Genomic DNA, 10781 nt, shown 5'->3' with positions numbered 1-10781 from the left:
CCTTAAAGCATAAAACTTATGAATCACTTTACAATTCAATCCTTATTTCATTTCTAACTTGAATTTCTATCAATTTAGCCCTTAATTCATCTTTTTGTTCAACAAGAACAATGTCTTATAATCAACTATCTTACAATATATCAACTTAACTTCATCAAAACCTTGTTCTAAAGTTTCTAAAACATAAAAATTAAGTAAAAAGGGCTAAATTAACTTACCTATTTAAGCTTCAAGCATCAAACTTTAATTTTCCCTTTCTTCTTTCTTTCTTTCTTTCTTTCTTTCCCTGCTTTTCGTTTTGCCTATTCCGTTTCTATTTCTATTTTTTTTCTTTATTTCATTAAACCATTATATATATATAATATAATAACCTAATAATTATCTTTTATAAAAATCTATTTAATAACAAATATTCTTTTAACATTTGTATCCATTTATAATATGCACTTGTCTTTCACTAATGTATTTATTATATAAATATCTTTTACTTAATAATAATATATAATTTAATAATATACTTATATAATAAGTAAATATACATGTATTTTACAAATGTACATATACTAATATTACACATGTCACTATACATACCATACACTTGTCAACTTTTTATTTATTTTTCACATAAAATCTTATAATATAATTATTTAATTAATAAATACCTTTTATAAATAATTAATATCTATTAATACTTAAATACAAGCATTACAAGTGTATGTATTTTTTTATTAATACACTTGTACCCAATCATTACGATACATTTGTCTTACTTTTATTTATTTATCGATAATATTAATTTAATAATAATAAATACACTAATATTTACTTAAATAATAAGCAAATACATACATGTATTACAAATGTGTGTATTATATTTATTACACTTGTATTTTATTTTTGCCATATACTTAGCACTCTTTTGGCTTATTTACTTATTTAGTCCTTTTAATTTTTTATTCTATAATTAAACTTTCACACTTCATTCAATTTAATCCTTTTATCCAATTATCCTTAATTTAAGCTAGTTCACTTAATTAAACTCTAATTAACCACTAGATTAACTTTGTAAATATTTTTAATAAATATTTACTAATCTATTTTTCAGAAACGGAGACCCGAAAATATACTTTTTCGGTAACGGTAAAATTCGGGTCATTACATCGCCAAACTAATTTCTGAACGACCACAAGGTAGCTTGACAAGTAATACTGAATCTAACCCAAGGGAACAATTCAACGCGATTATCACTCAAGGCGAGGAAGGGTTAGTTGAACCTAAACCAGAACCAAGGCAAGCAATGGTGGTAAGTAAAGGTAAAGGCAAGGTAGTCCATAGTGAGCAACAACTGGTAAGTAAAGAGTACAAACCATGGGTGCCATACCCCAATGCGACAAGGAAAGACCGCACAGATGAATAATTCGGTAAATTTCTTAAACTATTAAAGAAATTGCATATTAACTTATCGTTTATCGAAGCTCTTTCACAGATGCCAAACGCAGTTAAATTTTAAAAGAGCTTTTAGCAAATAAGTGGAAGTTGGATGAGGCGTCGCATATAGAGATGAATGCAGTTTGCTCAGCCATTCTGCAGAATAAGCTGGCCAACAAATTAAAAGATCCAGGGAGTTTTATGATTCCTTGTTTAATTGGTAGCTTAGACGCTAGTAATGCTTTGGCTGATTTAGGGGCCAGTATTAATGTAATGCATTACAAAGTATTTAAACAACTAGGTCTTGGGAAACCCAAACAAACTAGAATGAGCATTCAGTTAGCAGATAAAACAATTAGATTTCCTAGGGGCATTATTGAAGATGTACTCGTTAAAATTGACAAATTTATATTCCCAATCAATTTTGTTGTTATAGACATATAAGAGAAAAGTAACGTTACTTTAATTTTAGGAAGACCCTTTTTAGCAACTGCTAGAACTACAATTGATATTGGTACAGGTGAACTCACACTTCGTGTGGGTGATGAAACAATCACTCTTCAAGCTTGAAATTCTACTAATACTGATCATGTGGTGCAACCTTCTTTGCAAAAAACACGTTCGAAAAGCATACATGAGCCTTGCTTAAGTAACAACAAAGGACCCATCTATGAAGAACGAAGGCTACAGATCGAAGAACTAGATGAGTGGTGAACACCTGTCAAGTAAAACCAAAAGCGCACGAAAAATCAAAGCGACACCACAATGAACATAGGGATGGAACGAAACAAATTAAAATTGGAGACAAAGTATTGTTAGATAAAAATGACCCCTGAATTGCTACTCTAGAGCACAATACGGACAGAACGACTCCCTTCATGGTAATTTCCCACATGGTACAGTCGAGGTAAAACATACTGTATTCGGAACTTTTAAGGTAAATAATACTTGACTCAGACCTTATTTTGATAAAATTGATAGCAGAGGTGAGGAGTTTTAACTCCTCAATCTACTATAATCACACGAAATTGAGGTAAGTGGAGTTTAGACTATAAATAAGTGCTTCTCGGGAGGCAGGCCGAGCACTAACAGTGTTAACTTCTTTTAATTTTAGTTTTTAACATCTAATTCACTAACTGATTCTTTGAACACAGATTGTCCAAATCCACATGGCCAGGCACATGGGCGTGTCTTAGGCAGTGCTAGTACCACGGGCGGAGACACGACCGTGCGACATGGCCGTGGACGAAACTGTCAAAACAACACGGGAGTGGTGTGGTTGAAACTGAAAAATTAACACTAGCGTGTGATACGCCCGTACCCACCACCCAGACTGTAAAATTAACACAGGCGTGGGAGAAGCGAACGAAGCAGGACATGACTGTGCGACACGGCCGTGTGCACCAACACAGCCAAAGAACAAGGGCATGTGCCGAATTTCAGAAGCGCCAAAATTTGAAAATCACGAAATACACAGGCTGAAATAAGGGGACACGAGCATGTCCCACGGCTGTATGCCTCAATATCTATATAAACCCCTCACTATTCATCATCCCCTTCCCCAAAAACCCTACCATAGCCGCCACAACCTCTTTACACGCCCTCACCCCTACGTCTGTGGCCAGTCGACAACACTCCTCAGATAACTAACTCCTTCCTTCACCAAGAACTATTGCGTGTGTCTATTCTTTCCTCCCTATTACCTTTATTTCTTTCACTAATTCTATGCTATTTCTTTATTTATTTGGCTGATTTTTTATTAATATTCATAGTTCTAACTATAGTCATGCTTATGCTTGTTTTTCTTTGCCATTTTAGTCAATGCATTGTGATACATTCATTCTTTCTTGTGTTTTCATAGATTTTATGCCATATTCCATATTCCCATATGCATTCACTAGGTATTTGGTTGACACTATTCTAGTATTCCTAATGATAATAATGATTTGATATTTCTATTTAGTCAGTAACCTCTATAAAGTATTTCCATTTAGTTCTAACGTGCTTGTATACCTTTTTCATGTTATTATTGGGGATTATTTTCATAACTTCGTCTTTTCATTGCAAATACAATGTCGAACCCAAAAGGAAAAAAAGACTGTCGTCCCCGCCTCAAAGAAATGAAAAGGAGCAGCATCCTCCTCGGGTCCCACTGCCGAGATCAAGCACCCATTCCTCTAATTTTCACCGGGACCACAGGAGGAACTTTTTTAGATATTACTGGCCCAAACCCTAGGTGTGGGCCATTGCATTGGCTGGACCACTTTAGAGCAGATTCAATTGGCTGATGCAGTCCGGGCACTCTTAACGACTGACTCGTGGGGGCTATTCTTCGAGATCGTCGAGCCGACGTACCTCGAACTCATACTCGAACTCTGTTCAACCTTTCACCTTTAAGTTATTATGACAGAGTTCGATAATCCTGGAACGGTCCAGTTCCGTCTCGAAGGTTTAGTCCGTCAGTTGAGCATACCTGAGTTCGGAGTCGCGTTAGGACTATACACGTAGGAGTTCATGGACGACGACGACTTCGCGAACCTCTATCGCTACATCTACTACTCTCCTTCAAACTGCTAGAGGGCCCTCGTCCCTACTTCGGCCACCTATGACCCGAGTCGCTACAAGGCATCGGCTCTCACCCCATTCCTACGATACCTACATGCCATCCTAGCCCACATCCTGACAAGACAGTGAAAGAGCACTGGTGTCGTCAACACTCACGACGCTTATTTCTTATGGAGCATGGCGAATGGACACGTCTTTGACCTTACTTATTTCATCACCCTCGCCATTTGCCATCAAACAGAGCGGCATAGAAAGTGAGTCATATCCATCGGCCCTTGTGTGACTCGCCTGGCAGGGTACTTCGGTCTCCTCAACACGACTGTGCAAGTATCCTTCCTCACTCTCATCGGTCAGATGTCCCCACAGGGTATTCAAAGTATGCTATATATGAGGATGATCGAGCAACGACGTGGATTTGATCCTCCCCAGTACCGCCTTTTACAGTTAACCGAGTAAGAGGACCCAGAGGACATTTCCGATGATGTCCCTCCACCTCACGAGGATTCAGCCTCTCAGCCACCACCTATTCATCGTCCAGTTCATGCGGCGGCTTCACTCTCTGACATCTCTGAGCACCTTACTCAATTCGAGCAGTAATGTTTTCAGTGTTTTGATCACATTGATGCAACTCTACATCAGATTTATCAGCATCTTCACATCTCATTGTCGCCCCCACCTCGCGAACCATCTAGCGATGAAGATGTTTAAAGACTTTTATTTATGATTTTTATGTTTTTATTTTTATCTTTTTAAAACTACCTTTTATTTTATTTTTCTTTTATTTTAATTTTATTTCATCCTTAGGTTTTATAGTTTATATTGAACAATTTATAATTTCGGCCATTTCTTTACGAGTAATCTTGCTTCTTTATATTTCCTAAAGAGTTAATGATTCTATCGCAGTTATAAAGAGCTCCAAAGCTCACTATTACTAAGGAACTTGAAACTCTACTGGAAAAGGTTCTCCACAACTGCCATGTCCTGCCCGACCACCATGATAACCTCTTCGCTGGACACTGTGGTTATGGAACCCAACCTCTACCACAACCGGAGTATCCTTCTCCAATCCCATCATTGCCTTTGCTGGTTACTTTCCATAACTCCAAGTCAAGGACTTCATTCATCATTCAGGAAGTTTCACTTCTCTCTCTATCTTATGATCTTATATCTATATTTTTCAGTAAAGCTAACTATGTACATTGAGGACAATGTACATCTTAAGTGTGGGGGGATATTTATATCATTATCAGAAAAATCCCTGAATTTTGTCTTGTTCTCAAATAATCTTCTCATATCACTATTAGAATGAATTTTGATTAATTTATTATTTTTATTGATATGTCTTGAATTAAAACATAGGCATTTATGCATTAACTGTTTAAACTTTAAATGAATTAAGGAATCAAACATGAAAAGTTGATTCTTGAGAATTAAAAATTTTTAGGTTGGTTCCCTAAGTTTAGGTATTATTTTGAGTTGAAATTCACAGGTTAAACATCAAAAAGCCATAATTTTTGTGAGATCTTGAGCCTTTAGAGCATATATTATTTCTTTCATGCTCACTTTTATTGTTGCTTTGAGTGCATCAATAACAAATCGTTATTCTAGAACTTGCTTGATTATGCATGTCAAGACCACACCGTTGATTTGATATGTCGAGATGATAAATGCACTTAGGTTTAACCCACTTATTCTATAAAAGCCTACCCTCATAATTAACCCTCAGTGAACCCCTTTGAGCCTAACAAGCCATTCATTGATTTACCCTTAATATTAACCCGTAACCCATTATTGTTGAAATCCCCTAATTTGATTCCTATTTTTGTCGAGATTTGATTTGAATTAATTGCTTAGCTATGTTTTATTTTTTGTTGTAATAATTAGCAAAGTTCTATGTTATTTGACTTGTTCTTAAAAAAAAAAACATACATACATATTAGTAGTAATTCTTTGTTTTTGAGCTTAAGTATTTAAATTCCTTATCCCATGAAGAAAAGTTCAATTCTAGGATTTTCTAATTAGAAATGTAATTTATCAAGTTGTAGTATTTTTCTAGTTAGGTAATTCTTCAATTCAATCTCAATTCTAACCTTCCTTTTCAGCTTGTAACCACACCCCCTAACCAAACCCATGTTACAACCCTCTAAAGACCTGTTGATTGATGGACCATGTCAATATATAGTGGTGAAGATTTGATTTTCACGCAAGCCTATGGTAATAACATTTCATATTGACTGCTGAGTGCTAAATTTCTTGTCCTTAAACACCTCGGGTGATTTGAGTGAATCTTTAAGTGAGGATGCGAAACTCTGTGATATTTTGAATCAAATGTGATTACTTAAATGAGGGGAGACACCTAGGTTTTTGTGATAAAATGCTCAACTTAGAATGTTTGAAACTTTGATGTTTTTCGAGTTGAATTTTCAATGTATGATTACTTATGGATTATTTTGAGATACTATCGATGAGAATTATAAGTTGAGAAGAATTTATTTTGATTGTGAGTTGAGGATTTTGCTTGAGGACAAGCAAACGCTTAAGTGTGAGGGTATTTAATAAACCGTAATTTATACATATTTTTATCCCATGCTTAGCATAATTTTGGATGAATTATCCTTAGAATTGGTGAATTCAATGCTTCTAATCCTTTAATTTCATGTTTTATACTTAGGAGAGCATATGAGAGTAAAAAGAGTGAAAATGGGCCAAAATGGAGAAAATGGGTCAACATTGGAAATCAACACGGCCTGGACTTCCTCATTCGGGTAGTTCACACGCCCGTGTCCATTCAACAGACTCGAACACGGTTTGAAGCAATCGCACACGGGCGTGTCCCTGTCGAGCCCAAGTCTAGTCCTATTCGGAAAATGCAACTCTTGAGGGTTTAAAAGCATTCTAAAGCCTATATAAACACCCCAAGAGGTATCAAAAAGACACACGGAGTAGGAGGCAAGGAATTACTCGAAGAAAGCAAATTGATCCATCTCAGAAGCCAGATTCACCTTCAAGACTGAAGATCTCCCTTCAATTCCCTTCAAGAGTTCTTGGGTTTTCTTTATGTTTTGTTATCATTATTCTTTTGAGATGTTTTTTTTTTATAAATATGAACTAAATCCCCTAAATACCTAAGGGGAATGAAACCTAAGACTGATCTTGTTATTATTATCTGAATTATATGATAAATATTTGACTTGTTCTTAATTATGAGTTCTTAATTCTTGTTTTAATATTCCAGGATATTGATTCAAGTAGTGATGTGTTTATTTAGAGGAGCAAAAGTCCCTGTCTAAGAGTAGATCTAACATAATTAAGCGAAGTTGATTACACGCCTAGAGATAGGGTGACATAATTTTGTCAGATTAGGGTGAAACCTAATAAGAGAATCTATAGATCGAGTTAATGCAACACTAGGGGTTTTAATTAGAAAGAGATTTCAATTAATTAACCTAGGGTTAGATGTTGTTAGTTTCGAGAGAGATAATAATATAACTTAGGGATTTCTACGGATCCAGTCAAGTGAATAAATCATCTGATTTAGAGTCAATAACAAGTGAAGTCTAGGTGGATTTTTCCCTTAGGTATTGTCCAAATCATTCAGTTTTCCCGAAAGTTATTTCCCAATTTACTTTCTGTGCATTCTTAGTTTAGTAATTAGTTTAGATAAAACAAACCCCTTTATTTTTAGGCTAAATAATAAAAAGAAAGTTAATACTAGTACTTTTAATTCCTTTAGGTTCAACATCTCGGTCTTGCTATAAGCTATACTACTGTTCGATAATGTGCGCTTGTCTTTGTCGTGATAATAGTTGGTTTTCAAGAACGGACATTCATAAATTATAAAACTTATTGCACGTATCACATCACACGATCACAAATCTCCACCTTGACTCATATTTCCACAACGCCATCTTTGCCAAAGCCCGCCACGAGCCTATCTTGAACTATGCAGGGAATTAACTGAGTCGAATCTATACTTAAAAACGAGAAGACTTCTAGCCTTCAACTTGTACACTGCCAAATCAAAATTAACCCGGGTTTGATTTTCACAAACACAGTGCCCTAACTTTTCAAAACTTGCATCCAAAAGAGAACCCCCTTTCAACGAAACGATCATACATTTTTCCCTCCTATGACCAAGTTGCCTTTACTTCGAACGAGTTGACTTTAACTCTGTAATGGATGAGGGATTTCTGATTTCACCAATCACTGTAGAACCTTCCAGAATATAAAAATTGCCAGTTCTTTTACCTTTTAATAAAACAAGAGCTTCACGAGATACTTTAATGCCACTCGACTCAATGTTGATTCTACATCCTTTCAAGTCTAAAATATTCAATGAGATGAGATTCTTTCGTAAATCAGGTACATGCCTGACATCTTAGAGTATCTTAATCGTCCCATCTTGTACCCTAATTTTAACAGTACCAATACCAATTACCTTACTAGATGACTCATTTCCCATACGTACAACTCCACCTTCAGCCAAACTGTATGTGGAGAACCATTCTCTATTGGGACACATGTGGAAAGAACATCCCGAATCTAGGATCCACTCGGACGTGAGCTTGGAGTTATCGCTCGTTGGCACTAACAAGAAATTATCACAGCTTTCATCGGCCAAATTAGCATTAGCTACATCTTCCTCGTTACTCTCAGCAGCTCTTTTATTTCGCAGTTTATAACAATTTGCTTTGACATGACCTAACTTTTTACAATAGCAACACCATTTGTCTCGTTTCTTTGCTGCTACCAAAACGGAAGCTTGCTTATCTACCTTGCTGTCTAAACCAAACTCATTATCAAATTTGTCTTTACTCAAAAAATGACCCTTCGCATCTTCGAACGAGAGTTTGTCTCTGCCATAAATTAAGGTCTCCCTGAAAGACCTGTATAAAGGGGGTAAAGAGCACAATAATAGCATAGCTTGATCTTCTGGGTCAATATGAACCTCAACATTCTTTAAATCATTTAAAAGAGTAATGAATTGACTGGTGTGATCTCTAGGAAGCTCACATTCGTTCATGCAAAATTTAAATAGACGTTGTTTCAACACTAAATGGTTAGCCAGAGACTTAGTCGCATAAAGAGTTTCTAACCTTTTTCACAAGGCGGATGAGGTGTTCTCCATCAATAGCTCCTGTAATACTGTATTCGCGAGGCACAACTGGATTGCAGACAAGGCCATTTCATTAAGCTCTTCCCATTCTGTTTGATTTAGATTCTTAGGCTTTTTTCCGGTAACTACCTTTTTAAAGCTGGTTTGAACTAGAATTTCCATCATCTGAACTTGCCATAGATTGAAATTTGTCTCACCATCAAACTTCTCAATTTCAAACCTTATTACTGCCATATCTGAATAGGCTGATCTATAAAAATTGAACTAGCTTTGATACCACTTGTTAGGATAGTCCCAATTAAGCAACAAGTAAAAAAAAATAGCGGAATGAATTGAGAAATTGAACACACAAATTTAATGTGGAAAAACCCCACCAAAGAGGATAAAAAACCACGGGCAAAGATAATTTTGCTATAATGGTAAAAGAACGAAGAGTACAAAAGATGAAGATAAAAATTAAACCCCGAAAACCCGAAAACAAAGAACCCTCAAAACGTAAACACAAAATTCTTTAAATGTTTCTAAGGTTGTAAAAGGGACTATTTATAGGCTAAATTCATAGGTCAAATAATAATAAAATAATCTAAACTAATTAGTGTTTGATTGAAACAAATAAGCAGAATTTAACTAAAAGATTATTTCTCAAATTTGACTAAAATAAAAGTGATACTTAACAATAATATCTAATTAAAATAATAAATATAATATACTAATATAATATAATAATCTAACTTTAATGATTTTAATCCAATTATTACAGTTTATTCTCAATTTCTTGTTAAATCTAAGGGTTGAGATATTGATAACATTTATGTTATTTCAATTTAACAATATAAAATATTATAACATAATAATTTATCCATCACCTTTTTTAATCTACGACTAAGATTGGTTCTCTATATTTAAGCAAATCTAAGGGCCCATAAAATTTTGTCAATATTTTCTTTATAATATAAAATAAAAGTATGATGACATAAAAAAAAATCTCCATCAAATCTCACTTTCAAAGACTACGATTCACTCTTCAATTTTCTACATTAATATAATATTTTTAGTAGTCATTTTACATTTTCAATTTACCATTAGGGTAGCAATTAGATCCAAACAAAAATTCCATCATTAATTTTAATTTTACTATTATAATAATTAATTTTATCACCGCTATTAATTTAAATCTCATCAAAAGTAATCATATCCTCTATCCGGGGTTAATGCTTTGTTTAGCATGTTGCTGTGAAGCAAAATGAATACTAGAAAAGTTAAGGTGGTTCTGGTATGGGCTATGGAATCATTTTCTTAATTACATAATTTGAAACAAAACTTGATATAAGCAAAATAATGTCTTTAAAAAGTAATGAGATAACATTATTAAGTTTTACTATTATTATTATGGTTTTTGGTTTAAGCTTTTAAATTTTATCCATTAAAACTTTGTTTATGTTTTTTATTCATGTTTTTTAAATTATCTTTTAAATAATCTAATTAAAAATTTTAATTATGTAAATTTATATAAGAGTATATTATATTATATATGAATGAGTGTGTATAATAATATTTTAAATAATTTAATTAAAAAAGTATATTTTTGTAAATACACATGCCAGCATTTTGTGACCCCATCCTGACGCGAAACGGCAGCCACCCCGCGTTTTGTATCTTCCTCGATTCCACC

Source organism: Gossypium arboreum, chromosome 5, assembly GCF_025698485.1.
Source record: "Gossypium arboreum isolate Shixiya-1 chromosome 5, ASM2569848v2, whole genome shotgun sequence".
NCBI lineage: Eukaryota > Viridiplantae > Streptophyta > Magnoliopsida > Malvales > Malvaceae > Gossypium > Gossypium arboreum.
Note: the sequence above shows the minus strand (reverse complement) of the source record.